Below are 24,569 nucleotides of genomic sequence, written 5' to 3' on the forward strand. Positions count from 1 at the left end.
TATGCCCTTTGGATTGACCAATGTTCTTGCGGACTTTTAGTTATATGATGAATCAAATCTTTCTCAAGTATCAAAACTTTATGGTCGTTTTCTTCGACGATATATTAGTATTCAGAAAAAATGTCGAAGAGCATGAAAAACATTGAGTTATTATTCTCTCTTCTAAAAGAAAACCAACTCTTTGTCAATCCTAAGAAGAGTAGTTTCTTTCAAGATTGGATTGACTAATTGGGCCACATTACTACTGTGCGAAAGGAATCCAAGTTGATCATAAGAAAGTAGAGAGTATTGTCACTTGGCGTCGACCTTGTAACATACACGATGTTCCATCATTCTTGGATTACTATAGGAAGTTTGTAAACAATTTTGCATATATTGCTTATCCACTTATCGAACTCCTAAAGAAAATTAAAACCTTCTATTGGTTTGAGCAATAAAAGAAATCCTTTCAAATGTTAAAAGAAGCTCTCATTGTGTTATAACTAGACTTTGATATACCTTTCTTTGTAGTTGTAACCGATGCTAGTGGCCCATGGCATTGGGGAAGCTCTTATGCAGGACGGGCACCCTATATCCTCTTGACTAGTAAGAGAATCTCACTTAAGTCTAAGTACGCTTATTCACTAATCACTTGAGAAGAAGTTGGGCTATATTTGATCTACTAATCACATTGGAAAAAGTTGGATTCATTAGTCATATGTATCACATTAAAATAAGATGGCTTATGTTGGATACATGAATCACACATGTATTCACTAAGCACATGTATGCATTAAGCACACATATTCACTAATAAGAACACATGTACAACATTAGATTGGAAGAGCCAAGGATAGATCTGCAACAACCAGCGTAGTTTACTTTGGACTAGTAGAGGCTTTCTTAACTTGGGTTGAGATCAGGTTGCCTGTAAAAATTAAGAGATCTTAATTTCCATTTACATCACTTACCAAATTATGCTTAAAGTGGTCCACAAGATAATCTTAAGTAAAACATAATAAATTTAACCACATAAATTATCTCCTAATTTCTAGTTTCTACCACTCTCTTTCATTTACATAATTGAATAAAAATGAAGGAAAATCATGGTGTGATCAATTCTCCATGCCCTTATACAACTTGAGAAATCCTATTAGCATGGCTTAATTTTACAATAACTTAAGAGAGATTGATTAACATATCATAAAATCATGGTGTGATCAATTCTCCATGCCCTTATACAACTTGAGAAATCCTATTAGCATGGCTTAATTTTACAATAACTTAAGAGAGATTAATTAACATATCATAAAACCATAATGAAAAACTTAAATGGAATTATGGAGCTTGGGACAGTCTGAGATTCTATACCAGTCCTATACTAATTAAGAAGGGAGATGTTTTCTTCATTGCGACCACCTCCTATAGGAAGGCAGATGTTGTCTTTATCGACCACCTCCTTTCTTGGGCCTGCAAAATTGTCTGTTTGGCATTTTTTTCTATGCAAGCTGGAGTTGCAGCACCTGCTACATTTCCAACACCCAAAACTTGTAAAACTTTCTCCTCGCTTCCCACCACTGATTGGCCAACACCTTCGCACTACTCAATGCTTTCATCACCTGCCACCTTTAAGCTCTCTAGATTTGTGAGTGCAACAAACATATTTGCACATAACACCTTTGCAGCAAAATCTCCATGGTCTTTAACAAAAAAGCACCATCATTTGCTTATGGTTTACATAATACATCCTTGAAGTCCATTGTGTCCTCTGTAGTAAGAGAAGTCTCACCACCTATGTCCACCATTTGACGGTGTCCACCACAAAACCTCCATCAACATCCCTTGCACCACCCGAGCCTCCATCATGCTCCACCTCAAAAGTTTCTATGCCCAAGCTCACCTTCTTGGGCTCTGTGTTGCAGCAACAAATGCCATAATGCCAACAACCAAGTCTTCCTCTCTATCCACTTTACTGTCTTGGGCATCCAAGTTTTCCAAAGTGGAATCTACAACTAAGGCATCCACCACCTCAATGTAGTGATCAACAACTTGGTGGAGAGGATACACCACCTTCACGGAGCACTCCATAACTTGCTCGACAGGAGCTATCTCCTGACTATCCTCTAAATCAGACAAGCTGTGTTTCTCCTCATGTTCTTTGTCGATAACATGTGGAGCTGAACCGCACAAATAATAAACAAATGATGCAACAAATAATTCTTGTAAACAAACAAATCACAACATGAAAAGTAGTTTATGGGACACGCATCTTTAGCGCATATGTAGCACGTAGTGCAGGTAGACATAACTTCCACTGCATCTTCCATGATACCACCTTTCTTGCTTTTATATAGTAAACAGACAGCAAAACTCTTCTTTAACGCTGCCCTTTGCTTCATTTTAAATGGCCCTGATACTTAACTTTGATAAGAATAGTGTCTTCATCGTGTGCACGATCATCTCCATTAACCTTTTTAAATTCTTTCACTGATGATCCCTCTGCTGTGACGCACACACTCGCTTGTTCACATCTGGGACATGAACACTACTTGGAGTTTGTAGATTTATACTATCACAAGATGCGTGTTTTCCAAGCATACTTTTGAATTTTTGTTGCATGAAATTGGACCTGCACAATATTCCTCCATTTATGAGACAAAATCATTATATAAAAACAAGAAATCACAAGGTAGCAGAAACAGACAAAACCATACAATAAAAAACACAAAGCAGGCTAATAGTGATGAAGAGGGGATAATAAATTTGAAGTAGTTAAACAAATGGTACTATAGCAATACACATACCATGCATTAAGTCATACTTCATGATGCTTTGTAAGCCACATAGTGCTTATTATCATATTTATCCCAAAACTACCAAATATATTTACCAACTATGCACAATAATAACACGAACATATACTTAGTATCTGAATTCACTAGAAATACTAAAAATTATTACCCAAAGGCACCAAAATTAACAAAAAGTATTGAATAGTACTACCCGCAACATAACAAATTGCATGAAGTATTTAATAGCTTTACTAGAATAAGTATTAAATATTATTCAATAGTACTACAAGAATAAGTACTAAATAATACACCTGAGAAGAAACCAAATTAAGAAGTAGTACTAAATAGTTTGCCCAAGTAATAACAAAATTGTAAGAAGTTATCAATAGTACTACTAAAATAAGTACTAAATAGTACACTTGGGAAAAAACCTAATTAATAAGCAGTACTGAATAATAGTACACACCATGACAAAATTGCATGAAGTATTCAATAGTACTACCAGAATAAGTACTAAATAGTACATCTAGGAAGAAACCAAACTAAGAATTAGTAGTGACTTCAATACTTTCCAAGCATGAAGCATTAGATAGTACTACGAGAATAGTACTAAAAAAGTGCAACAATATAGTGTAGGATCTACTTCATGATGCTTGGTTAGTACTTTGCAAAAAAGTTTGGAAAGAAACCAAACTAATAATCAATACTAAATAGTACTGTGACATGAAAAAATAATATTTTTCATTTTCAACTTTGTATATGGTTTTGTGGCTTTGCAATGGTAATAAGGTGGAACCTTGTCCAAGAACATTACGACGGGCCCGTATGATAAAATGACATCATGGCGGCGGCTTGGCGGCTACCCCGACGGCGTCTCTCATCAATATTTTGCATTTCCTAAAGTTTGTGTAATGTGTGGATGTGCCCATTCTAAATACCAAAGTATGTTCTATAAATGCTTTGGTATGGTTGTATAGGTGAGTATAGGTGAGTAGTGATGTGGAAAATAAAAGTGGGCCTAAATGTATGCATGGCTCACCTTTGTAATATTTAAATGCAATTTGCCACAAGCTAGCATGTGGAAGGCATGTGGAGAAGTGTGTGTAGGTACATAATTAGGGAAGATTCTTCTAGAAATCCTACATGGATGAGGAGCCTTTTGACATTTGTAAAATGAAAATGCCACATAGGCGCCAACTTGGCTACAACCCTGTCTCATGCAGGTATCTTTAGTCAAAGATCTCTAAATTAAAAATTAGAAGAAAGACTTTGCCTAAAGAGACATTTCATGTGACCTCCTCACATGTGTCATGGGAGGTGGAAGGATTCTACAATTGTAACTTGTAACAAGGTGAGAGGGGGTCACTTTTCCATCTATAAAAGGAGCCCTCCTCTCCCTTTCAAATCAATGAGTGAAGCCTCTACAATTGAGCTTTTGAGCATTCTTGTGTCACTATCACCCTCCCAATTCTCTTAATCCTCTTCCCAAGATACTCTCTTTGCATATGTAGGCTTACTTAGCATTAGCTCCCTATGCCTTATCCTAAGATTGGAACTCTTGTGATGATCCAAACTAAGGGAGATAAGGAGTTATTAGCTCCCAATGCCTTACCCTAAGATTGGAACTCTTGATGATCCAAACTAAGGGAGATAAGGAGTTATTATCTCGGTGGGCCTATGACTTCTCAAGGTAACCCTTGCCTTATTCCCGCCCTCCTTTGGAGGCACCAATGGTTTTAGTGGTAATGAGCATGTGGAAAAACTTTGGAAACCATGGGTAGATTTGCCTCATCCACTGCGCAATGTTAACCCTTACTCTCTAGTTTGTATCATGGAACGAGATGAAAGATAAGGACTTTGCTAAGTTGGAGTCTCAAATGCAAAGAGGAATGCAGTTTTGGTGGTTCTAATCCCTACTTTCTTTTGGTGGTTCTAATCCCTACTTTCTTTTGGTAATTACTCTTTTCTTGGGTGATCTTTTCTAAAATTATTTATATGGTTAGAAATCTCTTTCAATACTCTTTCTATATGTGTAATCAAATTTTCCATCTCATGTTAAAATGATGATCAAAATCTCTCCCAAAATTGCTAGCTTAAAGTCGTTTTTCCTGGACAGCTTTCTATGCCGTTAGTAAAATGCCCATAACTTTTCGCTCGGTTATCTGTTTTTGAAAGTTTTTATATAGGCGCGAAGCTCTCTTTGAGCTCTACGCATCTATGTTGTCTTATTTGAGTGCGCCATAAGGATTGCAAACAGAAATTCTCTGTGTTTTGCTGTTTTTTCTGCATATTTGGTCATCCCTCTCCTTAATCACAATTAGTTGCTCTTAATCATCTTGCCCATGTGAAACTCCATGTATTTAAATAATTTGTAACCTATTTATACTATGATTTACTTCCCAATGCTACGTCGGAATTGCCCAATACGTCCAAATGAGCCATATCAATACACCCCTTTCACCTCTATTCACATAGTGCTAAGCCGAAAGATTTTCTTCCACACCAGAGACTTGCCCTTGCTTTTGGGGCTAATTGGTTAGCCCAAATTAATGCTTCTCCTGAGCCATTTCTATTTCCATTTATGGATTACAACCTCACTTTTGATGTCTGTATCTTTGTTTTACTCTAGAGAGATAGGAAGTGAGATTGTCTCTTTTCCTCATTTAACACCAAAATCTCTTCTTCCTTCTTTAACACATGATCTTAAGAAGTGACCAATATAAACTCCCAATTTTGTGTCACAGTACTTTCCAAGCATGAAGTATTAGATAGTATAAAAAACGTGCAACAATATAGTCCAAGACTTACTCCATGATGCTTGGTAAGCCACATAGTGTTGAGTACTTTTCAAAAAAGTATCAAACATAGTTGCATAGTATGCACAATGCTACCAAGTGCTGTACAATACTTGTTTAAGGTATAAAATTTATGCACTGTCCAAGTTCATAGCAGTACTAAATAGTACTACCATGTATTTACCAAAATCACACAACAAGTACTATAAGTAGTACTACCAGAAAATACCAATACACAATAGTCTACCAAAAAAGTAGCAAAGTCACATGCTCTATGTACACATAGTACCAAAGTACACTGTACAATAATAACACAACTTCATTGACAACCATATGAACACAAAACATTAGAGAGTTTAAGAAAATCCCTATACTCTGGTAATTCTAAATGGTGGCACTTTTGAATCTACTTATCAGAGTATCTTGAATATACGAACTCAAAACTTATTGAAGATTATATATTTAGAGATTACACATCAAGAGCTTTCCAATAATAATATGTCACATGAGTTTTGATAAAGGATTGATAGGCTTCACGTGCTCCCCATTTGTGAATCTTTGCAAAGTAAGGATTGGGAATTTCTCAAACTCTCTAATATTATTGTCTTTGAGCTTGCAAAGTACTAAATAGTACTACAGAGAAGAACCACCAAATCCACAAGTTGACTACCCAAATTAGTAGATGTACTAAATAGTACTACCCAAGGACCATTTTTAAAAGAGTTTACACAATACATTCTAGATAGAACTTAACAAATGTAATGATATTTATTGGTTTCTTGAATCCTAGTGCATCCACATACTCCTGAGGAACCTCCTTGCTATCCACAATATAGTGCATGGTAGCATAGAATCTCGAGCGAAGAATGTCATACTTACACACAACAAGTGGTATGTGTGCAAGTATGGCATGACCACCACATCTAGAGTGTGCTGCTAAAACCCTAGATCACAAAACACACATGTGCACATGAGGTAAGACAAATAGGTGAGAGAAAATATTAGCTCCATGAGTATAAGAAAAACACGATCATGCAGGGATGAGTGTCTTATAAGCAGTCATACCTATGAATATGCACGTTAATTGCATTTGGTTGATAAGCTAGGCATTGAGTTAGTTGTGGCTTCATAGCATCCAATCCCTAATGTGTAATGGTCCCAATCATCTTCACCAGATTGAAGTTAAAAAGTGTCTCCCTATCAGCACCTCCTTAATCTCTTTCCATTGTGTGCAAAAAGTTTTGAGGCGTTCCTTTACATGGCACACGCGATTATTATGCACATCAAAGAAATCCTTTGTCAAGAAGTTCAACATCACATCCAAATGATTTGTACCTATAATGCCTTGAATTTTTTGTGTGATCCATGGGCATGTGTCCTCAGTGGAGTCAACTTCCTTTTGGGAATCGTTTTCTTTCCTTTTAGCATCTGCCAATTCCAAAAGCAAAGAAGACCCCCCAGATTCATGACCTCTCACACCCATGAATCCAAAACTTGTATATCTACATCCGTTTGTAGTAGTAGGCACCTTTATTTAACATCTGCCTCCTCTTTCACATGAGCAGTGGTGGGCAAATGTGTCCAAATATGTGTCCTATCCAAGTGCCCTAGATTCCCTATGAGAAGTGAAGTCAACCCAATCCACTTTCTCATAGGGAGTCGAGGAGGGCACTTGGATAGGACACATATTTGGACACATATTTGGACACTTGGATAGGACACATATTTGGACACTTGGATAGGACACATATTTGGACACGTGATTTAACATCTGCCTCCTCTTTCACATGAGCGGTGAAAAAATGTATCCAAATATGTGTCCTATCCAAGTGCCCTGGATTCCCTATGAGAAGTGAAGTCAACCCAATCTACTTTCACTCTGTGCTTATGCATTGCAAATGCACTTGCCATCGTTGTGCCCACTCCATTATTATACACATTGTTATTTTGGTATATGGAGGCATACAGATCCATAAATTCTCTTTTCCAAGACTCCTTTAAGTTGTGGAAAACATAACCACGGTGGTTATCTCTTTCTACCTTGCCCCACGTGTCCAACCATCCACAGTCTCTCCACACAAGGATGTTCTCTGGCTTTACTGAAAGGAAGAAAGCTCACATGAGTGGACCAAGATCCTTGGGCCACAAATTCTCCTTAATAAGCTTTGCAACCTTCTTGTGTTGACTAGATTTTGGGGTGCCCATGTCTTCAAGCCATAAATCCAAACCCAAAAGAGATATTAAACAAACAACAAATGTAATTTTAGATAAACATCAACCTTTCAAACAAATTATAATAGTTAGTTTTGAAGGGCATTATTTTGAGCATGAATTATCACAATAGTGAAGATATGAAATTGAATAAGAGCATGTATGTTGACACTCACAAAATTTTGTTGGAGAACTTGTTTCTAACACTGCAACATGAGTGGAGATATCTAGCTCTATTGATGTAGTCTCGGATGGTTTCTCCTTCCTTTTGTCTGACGTTGTGCAGCTGCTCCACTAGACTCCATTTGGTGCCTTGGCGAGTATCCTACCTTGAAGGCCTCTTTAAATGCTTCAAAGGTGGCCTTGTCCTCAGCTTTCAAGGACCTAAACCATTGGCCTGCTTTACCATTGAGGGTGAGGCTGAAGGCACTCACCTTAACCTGATCTTCTACGTGGCCAAAGGCTTCACAAATTTGATTAAACATCTCCAAATGTGGGATGGGATCTCCAGTCCCATCAAACTTAGTGATAAGCTTTGAGATGTTGGTGGGTTTGTTCCGCTCCAAGCCTTCCATGGCTGGAGCGGGTGTAGGTTGAGGAAAGACTGGTGGAGGAGCGGGGACATGAGAATAATATACCATTATAGGCCCTTGTTTGATAGGTGGGTTAGATTGTGTCCCTTGTGGTCCCATGTGGTACCGAGAGTAAACTCCCCATAATGGGTAGTGCTGATATACAGGCAGACTGGGGGCTGATGTGAAAGGCCCGGGTAGACCCTTTCTCTTTGGTACATCATTTATGGTCGTTGAGAATAAAAATAAAAATAAAATAAAATAAAAAAAGAAAACAGATAGTTACACACATATTCATGTTAGTTGCATTTAGTGATTAGGTAGGGTTTAAATATATATATATATACATAAATATATATATATATATATATATAATTAAAAAAAACCTTAAAATTTGACCTTATGCACTTGCGGTCGGCGCGGGACGTCATATAGACACTGCCATAGGGCCTAGGGCACCTTCTAGAGTACCTACGCAGGAAAGTGGGACCAATCGATAGGAAATTTGGCAGATATTGCTGAAACCTTTTTCGAATCCCAATCTGATACCCTTTCCAGAACAATTAGCTCATTGTCCATGGACAATCTAGGGCCGTCAAATAGTCATCCCTTAGCCCCAAATAGGACATCCACAAGATCTTTTAATCCATTTGAAGCCGACACCATGGGGTTACCACTCAATGTGAGACTTCAATATGTCTACACGAATGCTCAAGGAGCTGAGATCTTAGGGATCCACAACAACGGTATCTTGTTAAGATCGCAGACTTTTTCTCAGAGCTTGATAGAGCACCTCTAGTCAATGACCAGGGTAACATGTACATGGGTGGAGATGGTGTTCGCTACGAAGTCACCTATCATCCAAAGAATGTAGACAAATTAGGGGAGCTCTCTAAAAGCGAGTTCTTAGACTTATCAAAGCTTTCCAGAGCAAGGGAGTCTAGAGATGATTGGCTCATTGAGCCGGACATGCTTGGACCATCCAATGCCCAGTCCTCAAAGCCATCCATAGATGATTTACTTCTTGTAGATCTAAATTTGGAAAGGGATAGGAAAGTCAAGAGCAAAATGGATCAGGGGGGGCTGAGAACCAATGGGAGTTTGTACGACAAATTCTAGTGACAAAGGTCTTACAGGATGACCCACTTCAAGAGGTCTATAAGGACTCTTTAGAAGGATATTATGCCACAACTAGATTGCCAGAGCTAGATCTTCCTCTAGCACTTGTGGTGGTAGTCGAGAAGCTTGCAAGACACATGAACCGAATTGTTGATAAATGGGCCAATGAATATCGAACCTTAGATTGGAAGGAGATTCGGGAGCTCACGCGGAAAGGACAACCATTATTCATGGAAGTGTTCTCAACAAATACAGCTAAACCAGGAGAGACAGCCTTTCTTAGAGAAACTGTCGCTCCTCCCCTACGAGAGTTCATTAGAGAGGGACCCTCAACATCAAAGTGGACCACTGTAAGTAGCCCAACTCTAGCACCAAGACATTATCCTACACCAAAAGTGCGACCACAGATCACACCACAACAACGTTTCTCTCACTATGACAATCGAAGGGTAGGGGAGCCAACTCGGCCTCGCATAAATGCACCTCGTGAAATGCGGGTAACAAGATCTTTGGAGGGGGTTGGTGAGGCAGGTAATAGGGGACCCACACCAATTTGGGATGCATGTGGACCATCTTACCAAAGAGAGGAACAATTCCCACTGAGAGTGAGAGGCCGTAGGCCCTATGATGAGTATTCAAGACAAGTAAGGCCATCAACTCTTCAGAAACTGGTAAAGAAGTACGAAGGGTTGGGAGATCCATATGACCATGTAGCAGCATTTAGGCAAGCGGTTCGAGCTGAGCAAGTGACTGACAAGCATACTCAAATCGAAGGATTTGGGCTCACTCTTGAGGGGAAGGCCCTTGCTTGGTTTCAGGCACTAGAGGCTTTAGACAAATTTTCTTTACGAGTTCTGGAAGAGAGATTCATTGCTGCTTTTTCCTTGATGGGGATTCAACATGACACGGTAGCAAACATCTACTCTTTCAAGCAAGGCGAGACTGAGAGTGTTAGAGATTGTATAAATAGAATGAAGCAGTATATTAATCGTTGCCCAGAAGATGAGAAGCCCACCCAGAGTCGATTAATTTCTCTCTTCTTAAAAGGACTCAAAAATTCAACATTGCATACACATCTCTATGCAAAGAAGCATACAAATTTCAATGAGTGTTGCCACATGATGCTATGGATTTCATAGATCACTTCAAATTCCAAGATGGTACTGGCCCTGAGGTGCAACCTAGGGATCAGTGGGGTGATGACCAAAGTTCAAGGTCTAGTGTGCTAGTAAATCCAAACCAGATAGCTAACCTAGTACTAAGGAGATTGGGACAAACCTATCGCCCACCCATGCAGCCACAATAATAGCAGCAGCAGCGAATGAGGAGTGTACTACCTACAGGTCCTCATCTTTGTGGAGCATGTGGCTGTAACCATAAAACCGAAGAATGTAATACCTTTTCTCCTCTAGTCACAAACCAACCCACAAAGAAGTGGTGCCAAGCCTGTGCTTGGAACTTTACCCACACCACACAGGAATGTACTCGCATTGCAAGAATGAGACAGGAGTGTGAGTAGCAAAGGGGTGGAGTGACTCCACAAATGCATCAACAGTATACTAATTTTGAACGTAAGCCACCGATGGCACAAGAGCAAGCACGACCTGTTCTTGGTGCTCAACCTCCTGCTCCTGGGACTGCTCCTGTGAGGGTTGTTGACTACGACAATTCAAATATGTGTAGAGACTTGGTAAACCCAGGCTAATGCATTATATTTATCCAAGGAAAATCTCTTTGAAAGTCCCGCATATCCAAGCCAAGCACTGGAAATTCTTTGATGTTGCTAGGCGGCTACCAACCTAGGACTCCAGGCCCCTCAGGTCAATGGCAGCAAAGAAAAGTGGAAGCCAAACTAATGGGTGGAGAACCCCATTGGGCTCGTGATTGTCCACATCGCTCAAGGCAAGCAGCTCGATCCAATACAACAGTACCACAGTTTCCACCAATTGAAAGATATTGTCTAGGGTGTTGTGTAGAACACTTCCCAAAGGATTGTTTGCTGAAACCACATGAGGAAGGCACCTCTCAACCAAAGGTCTCACTCAACTTTGTAGGGGCAGTTCCATCGCCACCTTCATCTAAGAATGAGGATGTCGTGCCACTTAGAGTCATGACTAGATCACAGACACGAAATGCCGAAATGTAGACTGATGAGACACCTCGAACTAGGGATGCAAAGGCAAATCTAGTGGACAAGACCCTACATTCCAATAGAAAAAGGACCACTAGGAGGAAAAAGAACCGCAACAAGCAAACTAAGAGTGTATCCACTAGTTCTCAAGAAGTCTCTAAACAAAACATGAAGGATCAAGCTTTTACATCCCAAGAAGTGCATGAGGAGCATCAACCTAGTGCTAAACAAGATGAGGCTAGTACGACCGAGGATAGTTCTATTTTTGTGGATAAGGTGAATGAGACTCTAGATGCCATCATTGATGCTCATAGAAGTCGCATTGCAGCTTTATCTGAGCTACCCAAGAAGCTTCAAGAATACCCAAACCCTCGTGAGGAGAAGATCAATCTAGCTGTACATCAGCAACTCATTAGGGAAGCTCAATCAATACTTGAGGGACCACCTCCACCTATCCCTCCCCGGACACAACCTCTCTTAAGCCAACATTAGAAACCATACCAGAAGTGTCATCAAGTGGGGAAATGAAAAGTGAGCTCATCTCACAAGCTCATAGAGCGAGAGGTCTGTACCAATTGACACCCCATTGAAAGAAGGTATTCTGCCATCACCTAGTCTTGCCTTTCCATGCAATGATGAAGTTATTAATGCTAAAGAGGACATGGAAAATGAGATGTGGGTAGCAGTTCATGAGAAAATTAATAAGAATATGTCCTCTATTATTTCACCTCCATTCTCTGAGGTGGATTTTACCAAGGGCACAGAAAACAACTTTAGACGCCCAAGCATCCAAGAGGAAGTTCAAACAATTGTTTCTCCTAGAAGTAAGCATACAATGAAAACCTTACCATCATATTTGGGAGAATATGAGAACTGTTCTCAAACCTTGAGGATACCCTCCATGCATAAAAGGTTGACAAAGGAGATGGATATGGGTATCGTGCAAGCTATTTTGTCAGCACCAGTGGCTTGTACCTTACCTTTGCTTGATTTGATAAAGCTTCGACCTGAGTTGTGGAATGATATTGCCACATGTTTGTCAGAGCAGTTATTGCTACAAAAGGGTCACCATCATTGTACTATACACCCTGAGACAAAGCATGTTATGCCAGTTCCTATCAACAAAGTAGGAAAATTTTGTGAGGACGATCAGGGAAATGCTACCCTCCCATTAGAAGTGCGAAAAGTAGCTTCAACTGCAATACTTGATAGTGGTGCAGGAGTGGGCATTGTGACAAGGTCCATTTGGGAAAAGTGGGGCAAACCAGCTATTAGGAGTACCAAGATGTGCTTGCAGCGAGCAGATGGAAGCCTAGAACATCCCCTCGGGTTGCTTGAAAACATATTGGTCAAACCACATGTGGGATTGAATATGAGCACACCTTTGCAGTAGTGGATTTTGAAAAACATCCAAACTATGAAGTGATATTGGGTAGACCATTCATGCAACAATTTAAAATGATTCAAGATTGGGGATACAATTATTTGTACCTCTCCGACATGATTCTGTCATCACAAGGGTCAACCTAAAGAATCACTCATATCGTGATGTAACAAGGTCTCCAATAAATGAGTTTGATTTTGCTTCATCTGAGGGCTCAAGAGTTACATTGTCAGATGGGTGAGAAGATCTGTGGATGTGTGGAGCCTCATGTAGGGATTTCAACACTGAGAGACTTAAGGGTAATCGAAGTGTATAAGATGAGGCATACATTCCACAACCATTCTGTGAGCACTTAATTGATCCACTAGAATGGAGTCATGTCCTTGCAACATTATCGACCTGTGCTTTACCTAAGCCAATTCAATTTTGTGACTCAGATGGATATGACATTATTCCTATACAAATGGTACAACCACGTGACCTTCTAAATGTTTTGTACTATGGGGATGCATCCACAACAACACTGCATGTAGAGGAAGTCTCAGTGGAGAATTTAACACTCGAATCTGCTAATGATGCTGATACGAAAGATGGATGGGACTCTGATTTTGATAATGATATGATAATCCCTGAGGAAGAGTTAGGAAAGGCACGCCTGCTCTTGAGAGGAAGGGAGGTTCAAATAGAGATCCCTCGAAGCTGACCTAAACGTAAATGCTGTAAGAAGCATAAGAGAAAGCTCAAGAAACATGGCCTAGGACCGTTTGTGATTAATGAGCTTACTCCAAGTGGTGCAGTGCATTTAGAGACACTAGAAGGTGAGCAAATGCCTAAATTCATTAATGGAAGTCATCTCAAGAAATACAATGAACCATTAACTGAAGCCATGCTTCAACAAATGCATGCTGCACACACACAGAAAGAAGCACATGACCTACTTAAACATCAGGCTCAACAAGAGGCTAAAGCTAGAGTTGCAAAAGCCAAGGAGCGTCGCAAGGCTTCTATGTTGGCCTTACAATTGGCTACTGATGTACAATATGTCGATTCTTTCAATATTCAAGTGTGTCTTCATCTTCATGAGACTACCTACTTTGTCTCTGCCTTAATTGACTCTGGTGCAGATTATAATGTTCTCTCATTTGACACATGGATAGCCTTGGGACAACCAACACTTGTGCACATTCCTATGGACTTACGAAGCTTCTCGGGTGAAGATAACCCTATAGAGGAAAAATGTGTCATTATGATGTCCATTCAGGATCACCAGATGTCAGTTCCCTTTTATGTGGCAAGTAAGTCCAAGGCAGTGGTAGAGGCTGTTCTCGGTCGATCATGGTTAAATGCTACCAATTGTTCTTTAGATTGGAAGAATAGACAATACAAATTGCAATGCGTATTGGTATCTGCTACTCCACGAGCTTTATCATGTCAAAAGGGTGGTGTTTCTACCTTACACAACCCACTTTCAAAATCTGCTCTTGAAGCTCCAACACAAATGATGTGGATAATCGATGAGTCCTCAAGTGAGGGCCATGGCTGGCATGTTCCAACTACTCTAGTCACTGCTCAAAGAAGGCCAGGCAAGAAGGAATTATCAATTTGGCTACCCAAAGATGCATACAAACTTGTACCATCTAGCCTAGTTGCTAAGCCTCCTAAAAAGCACATCTTTTCCAAGCCTAAACCTCAGATTGTTACTCGTTGGGTCCCAAAGCATGTTCTTAAAGCACAAGGCTATTATGAGGGTGCAATAGCACTTTGGCTTCCCAAATGCCATGGTTTACTAGAGGTAAAAGAATGTATCAATAAGATTCCAAAAGCCACCCTTGATTTTCCATATCAGTGGATGCAAAGGAAATCAACACAACCTCTTCAAGATAGGATAGGTGGTTGTGATAGCACCTACAAATCTCCTTGTGTTGACCTTCCCAAAACAATTATTGAATCACCAGTTGTCCTAATTTCTCCTTGTTCCACAATTCCACCATCAACTTGTGTACCTAAGACAAATCCAACTTTACATGAGTCTAATTTGAGCATAGATTCTAGCACTTCAATGCCTAAATCCTCTTATCTTGCTCAAATTCCTAAGACAAATCCAACTTTACATGAGTCTAATTTGAGCATAGATTCTAGCATCTTACTCAAATTCCTCGATTATTACTAACCTTCCCACCTCTTAAGAAGGATATACCCAAAACCAAAGATAAGGCATTAACACTACAATTGAAGCTCTTTGGTAGATCAGTGTTTCAATAGTCTCACATTTTTCTAAATGTGGTTCCTTATGCCTTTAGAGGATTGTGTTCTTTTTGAGATGATCTCCACCACCAGTACAAGGGTAAGCTTATCAACTCCATAATAAGATCAACAAGCCAGGGCACTTTTCTCCCACTGGGTTTTTTCCCTCGGCTATATTCGGTGATTGGCACCAATAACAAATTTTATTCCTTTCTTTTCTTTTCTTGTTTGTTAATAAACATTTTGCAGAGATCTCAGCTAAATAAGAGCATACAAACACGCCCCAATAGTCCACCTACCGTGCACACAAATTAGGAAGGGGAGAGACATGCAATGCCTACAAAGAGCAAAGAGAAGCAATCTGCGCAACATCAGCAATGCATCAATGCAAATGCACAACATCAACGAGCACTACAACAGGTGTATTTAAATCATAATCTTTTGTTCTTTATGTGCTTTTAACTTTTGCATACATTGTTTGCATGTTCACACATAGTGGGCTGGTTTAAGTTTTAAATTAGTTGTTAAAATGTGGTGAGTGATTTCTAGATTCTTAGAGGACTTAGTAGAAGGTATTTCTATTTGAATCAGTGTAGGATATATACCAACGGAGTATGCCAAGTTCTTATGCTCTCGAAGTATATTAGTTATCCCTAGTGGTAGCTACCTCTTAGGTATGGGCTAGGTGCTAGGATTAATAAAAAATTTTACGAAAATATACCCTAAAAAATATATATACAAGTGAATCGAGACATGACATGTCTACAGCCATGTGGAATGCTTGGTAGGACTTGGGGTTGTCTTAGCACCTTGGGGCCGATGCCTTGGTTTCCATGGGGTGAACACTGACGTCTAAAAGATTAAGAAAAAAACCTTCAAGGACTCTATCGCCTTGATAGATGCTGGTAGGACTCTGGGGTATATTATGGGCCCTCGAGACCGATGCCCTCATCATCATGGGGTACTCCTTATGACAAAAAGAAAGAAAAGGGTATGTCACCCTTGAGATACTTAGCGACCTTTAGATTCTCTTGGCGGAGGTCTCTTGGCCATTGCTTGGGTCTCATTGGGATGGAACCTTCCTCTTTATCATATTTTACACACACACCTCAAAAAAGAAGAAGAAGAAGAAGACGAAGAAGAAGAAGAGGTCCAATCACCATTGCTCATATTTAGGAGTAGGTTTGCCACTTAGGAATAACTTAAATACTTGTAGGACATTGAGATTGCGGTCATAACCTATGGTGTGCAAGCACACTTGCCTTTGCATAGCACTATCTCACTTTGACTAGTCTTTACTCACCTCTTTTAGCACTCTTTAAAACTCTAATCAGCCTTTCACTTGTATGCTCACGTGTGAGATTGTCATTGCTGTTTTTTTTCTTTTCTTTTCTTTTCTTCAATAAAAGGCTTTACTTGTATCCACTGTTTTTTGCAGCTTTTGCTTCTACCGCGCTCGAGGACGTGCGCGAAATAGGAAGGGGGGAGTGTTGCGTGACGAGTGGAGATTAATGCAAGGATGCAACAAAAAGATGCAAGCAGGAAAACAAGTGACATTCTTATTTAGGGCTCTTGTAAGAGTTCCAAGTTGTAGATGAGTGTGGGAGTGGGCTTAAGAATAATCCCACATGGGAAGTTTTGGGAGTTTTAGAGTTTTTGTATAAAAAGTGGCTCATTTGAGAGCTTAGGTACACTTTGGGCTAAGTTCATGCTAGAGCTCCTTTGAGAGAGCTACTCTCCCTCTTCTCCATAGAGGTGAAGACTCTTCTCTCACCCCATCTACATCTTTGTATGAGATAAATCTCTTCATTGAATCAATAGCAATGTTATGAGTCTTTCTCATCCTCTTCTCTAATCATTTTACTCTCATGCATGCTTTTAGTATTTCATTTTTATGTATGTGGGCTGATTTGAAGCTTTCATGGAAGCTTGATGCTTGAGTGTGTGCATGCTTGTAGTAGGAAGATAGGAGTGGAGTGAGGTCTTTCTCTTTGCTTGTGTGCATAGTGATTGTGTTCCTCTTGCTTGTATTTGTGAATGAATGGGTGTGTAGGAATGAGGACAAGTTGAGCTTGTGTGTGTGCTTAGTCTAGTGTCATGTGAGGGTAACCATAAGCATTCTCTCCATTTGTGGATAAGCTTTTGTGCACCAGTACAGGTTGAATCCCTAGCTCCGAAAGGGATGCAAATCTCATTGGATTGAGCTATACGTGGATCATGCTACTCTTGCTACAAGTGAGAGAGTTTTCCGTCTCTCCACACCATTTTTACATCTAAAAGAAATATTCTAATTACTCCATGTACATATTCACCTATGAATATGCATGGATATCACTGCTGATATTCTTATTAAATTGATTTCTATGCATAGAAAGATGCATAATGAAATTTTTTTATTATAAAAGTGTTATTCTAATTAAATTTCATTTCTATGCATAGAAAGATGCATAATGGAAATTTTTTAATTATAAAAGTGTTATTCTTATTAAATTTAATTTTTATGCATAGAAAGATGCATAATGGAAATTTTTTTATTATAAAAGTGTTATTTTGATTAATTTTGATTTTTATGCATAGAAAGATGCATAAAGGAATTTTTTTTATTACAAAAGTGTTATTCTTATTAAAATTGATTTTTATGCATAGAAAGATGCATAAAGGATTTTTTAATTACAAAAGTGTTATTCTTATTAAAATTGATTTTTATGCATAGAAAGATGCATAAAGGGATTTTTTAATTACAAAAGTGTTATCCTTATTAAATTTGATTTTTATGCATAGAAAGATGCATAAAGAAAATTTTTTTAATTATAAAAGCTTTATTCTTATAAAAATTAATTTTTATGCATAAATAGATGTATAAAGAAATTCTTTTTATTTTAAAAGTGTCATTCCTATTAAATTTGATTTTATGCATAAATAGATGCATAAAAGGATTTTTTTAATAAAAGTGTTATTCCCATTGAAGTTGATTTATATGCATAAATAGATGCATAAAGAATTTTTATATTAAAATTAGAATTCTTTTAAATTATATATTTAAATTTTATGAGTATTTGATAAATGAATAATTAAATACTCTAAGAGAGAAATTTTTATCGTTTTATATTCACACGAATTGTAAAAAGAAAATTCAAGAAATCTGTCAAGATCAAAATATTCAGATAAATGATTAATTTATTCCTCATTGGAATTCGTAACTACTTTAGAAATTAGTTAAGTGAATATTCAAAGAAAGAAATTCAGTAAAATAGGAACTCAATTATCAAACCTTTTCGAGAAAGATAGTTCAGGAAAAATCTTATCCGACGCGAACCTTGAATCAGACTATGACCAAGACCAAACTCTTTTGCCAGTATGGAGGAAAGAAGGTGTGACCAGTTTAGAAAAATACACTCAAAACTCCCACCAAATCTGAAACTAAGTTTGAGACCATTCGAATTGATATGTGGATCAAGGTTACTGAATTCAAGGAATTCTAGTATGAAATTCAGAATTCCGTTCAAGAAGTTTTGGGGATACTGATTCAAGAAATACTCCTTGTATTCAAAAGAAAATCAAACTGAAAACTTGCATAGAAACCCTGTTTTCTTAAAGGACTGTTTTACGCCAGAATGCAGGAGGGAGCATTTGGTATATGTTTTTCTAAGGGAATTTCGGTTGCAACAGCTGGCCGGGGAGTGTTCAAAGGACAGCTCACGCGGCAAAGTCGAACCAGCCTCGGTATGGTTGAAGAATGGTGCGCTTCCGATACGATGAACGAGGGCCGACGAAGCGGCCCCTGAGTGAAGTGCCAGGACACCTAAGGAGGATCCTGGAGGGTTCTGACCATGCGATGCACGGGCTCGCGGTGCCTGGGACACCCATGCATATGTCATGGAAGATATGTATGATGGATGAAATTATTATTGTAATCTGTTATTGGATCTCGCTCTGCTGAACCAGTTGGTCTCAACTGAGAGTCGAGAGTGATACTAATTTTTGAGAAATAAGGGACTAGATGGAATTTTTGAGTTATGACATCTGTAACCATGTCAATGGATTATTTTATAAGTTAAAGTTTTAAAGAGGAGCGTGTGCATATCTGTATTCGAAAGCAAAAGTTAAGAAAGGCATTCAGTAATGGGTGGGTGAGTAATTGTCTGGTTCTACCGATTCCAGTGGTTAGGTGGTGGCTAACTGGCTGGAATTAGTGGAGTTTTAATAATTAAATTGAAATAATAGGAACACGCTTAGAATTTGAGTAGTTAAATAAAACCTGAAGAATTTCTTAAATGAGTAGATATGGCTGTGCCTGACTTTGGTTAGGAAAAAAGCGTTGAATTCCTCAAATGATTATATCAATGGTGGCTATGCCTGATTTGAGTTAGGAAAAAAGCATTGATTTCTTCAAGCTAAGTTAGTGATAGTTATCCTTCTATCTGGTTTAATCAGGTAAAGGATAGTCTAATCTCTTGAAACCGTTAGAAAATTTGTTAAAAAAATAAAAAAGGTGGAATCGTCCCCGTTTTTTGGGCAAGGAAAATTTTCCCAATTTCGGTTTCGGAATGACCACCAGATTAGTCTCGTGTCTCCGGACATTCAAGGGTGAGGCCCCGAGTGGAAATCCTGCCCCGCGCAAGAGGAAGCTACTTCCGCTGCTAGCAACCGTGAATCCGGTGCACAGAGGGGGCAGAGGGGTCTCATAGCTGGTATCAGAGCGCCGTTGTAAACTTATGAAACAGCAGCAAAAATTGCCTAAAATTCTAAAGTAAATCTAGGAAATAATGTTTTCACTTGTTAAGATTATGTTTGAAATAAACTTCATAAATTGAAAACTCATAAATTGAACTGGATTTTTAGATGGATACCCCAAATCTGTCTAGCATTCCTAGACTCTCCCAGAGTCAGGATATGATCGCCTTTGCCTTCGAAAATCTCATCAACTCTGCTACAACCCAAGAAAGTAGAGTGAGACTCGCTCGTCACTTTGAGGATCTATACTTTTCTGATCCAATAGAGCGACATCAGCATATGTGGTTCTTTGGAGGGCAAAGTATTCGCGTCAATACCAATCAACGATAGAGACTCAGACAGAATATCGAGGGAGCAGCTGAGGGTGGAGAGGTGGAGGGTTGAGTGGGAGTACACAGAGGGAGCCGGATAATGAGTGGTGGGGGAGTAGCTTAAGTCGATGGTATATCATAGTTAGGGACCATGGGCTTCGGTTAGAGGGGCAAGGGTGCTTTGTGAAGTTTTTGTTTCCCTTTGTCTTGTGCAGTAGTAGTGGCGGAGGGCACTTTGGGCTTCCGTTGGAATGTTTGGTAACTGTGAGATGACAAGGGTAGGAAGGGGGTACCTTGGTGGTTTGGGGACCCAAATTTGGTGATTGCCTTGATAGTAATTTTGAGCTTGAAGTAGAGGCTCAGGGGTCGGTGATTGTCTTGTACCTTATGGGCTTGGGGTTGTCGAATGGGTTGCCTTTGAGAGGGATGAGGAGCTGGTTTTGCGAGTGTGTGAGTGTGTGAGTGTGGGAAGTGGATCGGTGGGGGATCCACAGAGTAGTGGCACCTTCATAATACCCTTGGGCCATGAGAAGCTTCTTAGGTATCCACTAGCAAGAGTGCATGCCCTATGTGCATCGGTTAGATTTTTTAGTAGGGTTAGTGTTGTGAGTGGGGTTAGTCTTGCGAGGGGGGTCAACATTGGTGGTGGAATTTGGGATGTTGGGTTGGGGGCTACTGCAGAGTTGGGTAGTGGTAAAAAGGATATGCGAGGAAACTAGGTGTTCAGAGTGGAAAGAAGCCTCTTTTTAAGCGGCATGATTTCAAGGTTTTGAAGTTAGTCTTGATTGCAGGCATCAATGTGATAAACCATCGACTAGATTTTTCCTCTAAGCATAGGTTCAATGCATGTATCTTGGTGCATGTATCTTGGTGGGACAGTTGGGATTTCCAAAGGCTTCACATCTCTGTTCAAACATTTGAATGAATTGAACAGGGTCTGTTGTTCCGTTATATTTTTCCATAATTTTAGAAATTTGTACGGCCGTATTTCTGTAATGAGTTAGTAAGGCCATATGTGAGTGCTCTTGTTGGGAGAGACTCACTGAGTCCTTGGGCTACCCCCTTCCTAGACTAGTAAGTATGTCTAGGGTGTGGGCATCCAGGAAAGGGTTGGTACTTATAGGATTTTTAGAGATGTTCGGTGGGATCGAAGTGATAGGGGGTGTAAAACCCAATGACACACTTGTTATAGGCATAGCCAATGGTATTGGGAGGTGCATTTGTGGCATAGATCTCAATGGATCGAAGATGTTAGCCATTGGGTTTAGTCCTTGTGTGATCCCTGGCAATCCCTCTATCGTGGGGCCATGTCAGAGTACCAAAATGCTCCTTAATGAGCAAACACAGTTTTTTTTTGCTTTTTATATTCTGCCACAGCCCATTAAAACCTCAAGAGGCTTGGCGTACTCTTCGTTGGGTCAAAAGTATGCCCATTCACCCTAAATAGCTTAGGCACTATACGCACGTGAGAAAATATTTCAAAAAAAGTGTATGCTAGTAACTTCCTAGATGGAAAAAGACGTCCTAAAACCTATTTCCATTGCTGTCTCAAGACGAAAAAAAATTTCAAGAATTTTTTCCCTTTTTCGCAGCACATTTTGGAGGATGTTCCAAAAGGAAATTTGAAAAACTATGTATGAGGGAGTTGTAGTATTTTTGGAGTACTACAACTTTGTTTCCTTGAGTTATCCGTGATTTTTTCGTTTAGATCTTCAAAAAGTAGCTTGAATATGGCTCATTGTCATTTTTGCGTTGATTTTTTACGATTTTTTGTGGTTTTTGGGTTGTTTTTTGCCTCGATTTTCAGGTCAAATTTTGAGGCTACTGGTCATAGGCCAAAATGGTCAATTTTGACTTCGGACGGCCAAGTTCAAAGTCAAAGAGCTCGATGAGCCCTAGAGCGCCTTCATCGGGTATACGGTTTAGGAGATACGGGCCTCCAAACAAGGGTGTTTTCTAGAGGGTTTTTTTATTTATTTTACCGACGGACCTCGCGGGTTTTATAAAATTTGTTTTTTTTTTGGGCACACGGTTCGTGAGGACGTGAACCTTTTGGGCGTGAACTCTAGTTCCTTGAAGTTGCAGAAAATGGTTTACTCCATGAACCAGACTTCACAGAATATTAAATTTGTTTTTTTTTGCACGGTTCCCAAGGATGTGAACTCTAGTTCCGTGAAGTTGCAAAAAATGGTGCACGCCGTGAACCAGACTTCACAGAATATAAATTTGATTTTTTTTTGTGCGGTTCCTGGGACGTGAATCTTTTGGGCGTGAACTCTAGTTCCGTGAAGTTGTAGAAAATGGTTCACGCCGTGAACCGGACTTCATGGAATATTAAATTCAAATTTTTTAAAAGTCTAGTGGGAAATACAAATTTTCCTTTTTGGGGGGATATTTTTTTGAATTTAAAATGGAAGGGATATGGGCATTTCCCTAAAAAGGTAAGTGGGAATCAAAAAAGTCAATCTTTTAATGACACCCCTAACACCCTTACACCCTTCATAAATGGCTCCCAAATTGGACAATTTGACAACTCATGAGCATTTACTCATTGAATGCTCATTAGCCTTAATGAGTTATGTAAAAAAGTGATTAAGAATTAATCTAAGATTAATCTTTTCCTCTTTTACACTAATTTTACACTAATCAAGGACTCTAATTAACCACTAATCCCTAATTAATTCACACAATTGAGCACATCATTGGATAGAGCAAGGGAATGCTAATCTTTGTGCATCAACAAATACGTAAATTAATCTAAAATAGGAGATTCATTAGACTCTTAATTACGGTCTCCTCTTTTAAGGCAAAATTAAGCAAAGAGAGTCAAATTTCTCCAATTAATGAAAAAATATCAAACTGAAAACTTGCATAGAAAAATAGATATGATGCGATGTGATGTGAATCAGATAGATGTGAATGAATGGATGAGATGTAATGTGAATCAGATAAATGTGAATGAATGGATGAGATGTAATGTGATGTGAATTAGATAGATGTGAATGAATGGATGAGATGTAATGGGATGTGAATCAGATAGATGTGAATGAATAAATGGATGAGATGTAATGTGATGTGAAACGGGATATAAGTGAATGAGATGTGATGTCATGGGAATCAGGATGTAAATGAATGATAGGAGATGTGAATGGATGATAGGAGATGTGAATGGATGTGAATGTGTATGTGAAGAATGGATGTGAATGTGTATGTGAAGAATGGATGTGGATGAGTATGAGAAAGAATGGATGTGGATGTATGTGAAAGAATGGATGTGGATGTGTATGTGAAAGAATGTGATGTGATGTAAAGAGATGTGATGTGACATGAATATATATGGATGTGAAGTGATAGATATGAATGTATGGATAGATGTGAGTAGTCGAACATGTGAACGATTGGATGGATGTGGATGAATGAGATGAGATGCGTATGAATAAGATATGATGTGGATAGAAGTGATGTGATATAATGTGGATAGAATGTATGTGATGGGATGGTTATGAGAATGAATGTGATGGATATGAATGAATGAATGTGATGGATATGAATGAATGTGATTTGATGGATGTAAATGGATGAATGAATGTGATTTGATGGATATAAATGGATGAATGAATGTGATGTGATGGATGTAAATGGATGTGATGTAAATGAATGTGATGGATATGAATGAATGTGATGTGATGGATGTAAATGGACGTGATGTAAATGAATGTGATGGACGTTGTCGTGACATGGGCGGTATTGCTGGGCAAGTGCGAGACTTCTAGCTGTGAGAGTTGTTTCAAATCCCAGCAAGGAAACAAAATATATATCTCTTCAAGGGGTATAAGACATCTCCATTTTGGATGACATGTACATGTGCCAATTCACTTCAAAAACATCCCCAAATTCAACTTGATGATTACACATAAGTTATGTGTCAAGAGCATAACCAGTTCCAAGCCTAGATCTCCTGACCCTTTATCCAAGTGCTTCATACATAACACATGTCGGCATAGCACAATCTTCATTCACAATACAAGCTCCACCGGCTATGAATGAGCAAGCCAAATTAGCACCATAAGTTTTTGCTAATGCTTACCCTTACACTATGATAGGTATGAAAATGATAGTACTCATCTTGTACAAGCAGGTATATCGTGAGTAGGAGTCAAGATAGCTCCTTCACAAGTTGAGGTTGAACAGAGCGTCACGAACTCCCCGAGTTTCCGTCATCTTTATTATCCTCACAAAGAGGTCTTTATCTCATACTTTTGCCCTTTCTCCTGCAGCATCCAATCATCTCTTCGGA

The 24,569-nt window shown here is 39.1% G+C and overlaps 1 long non-coding RNA gene across 1 annotated transcript; it reads right to left on the reverse strand.

Annotated features, from left to right (window-relative positions):
- Positions 1 to 1,099: 1,099 nt before the first annotated feature.
- LOC147610602 (uncharacterized) lies at positions 1,100 to 2,303 on the reverse strand. Its single transcript, XR_015264080.1, has 2 exons — positions 1,880 to 2,303; positions 1,100 to 1,656 (listed from the first exon to the last, which is right to left on the reverse strand). It is a non-coding gene; the product is annotated as an uncharacterized LOC147610602 (long non-coding RNA).
- Positions 2,304 to 24,569: the final 22,266 nt, after the last annotated feature.

Source organism: Cibotium barometz, chromosome 49 (genome assembly GCF_041138505.1).
Source record: "Cibotium barometz isolate CiBa-2024 chromosome 49, ASM4113850v1, whole genome shotgun sequence".
Classification (NCBI taxonomy): Eukaryota; Viridiplantae; Streptophyta; class Polypodiopsida; order Cyatheales; family Cibotiaceae; genus Cibotium; species Cibotium barometz.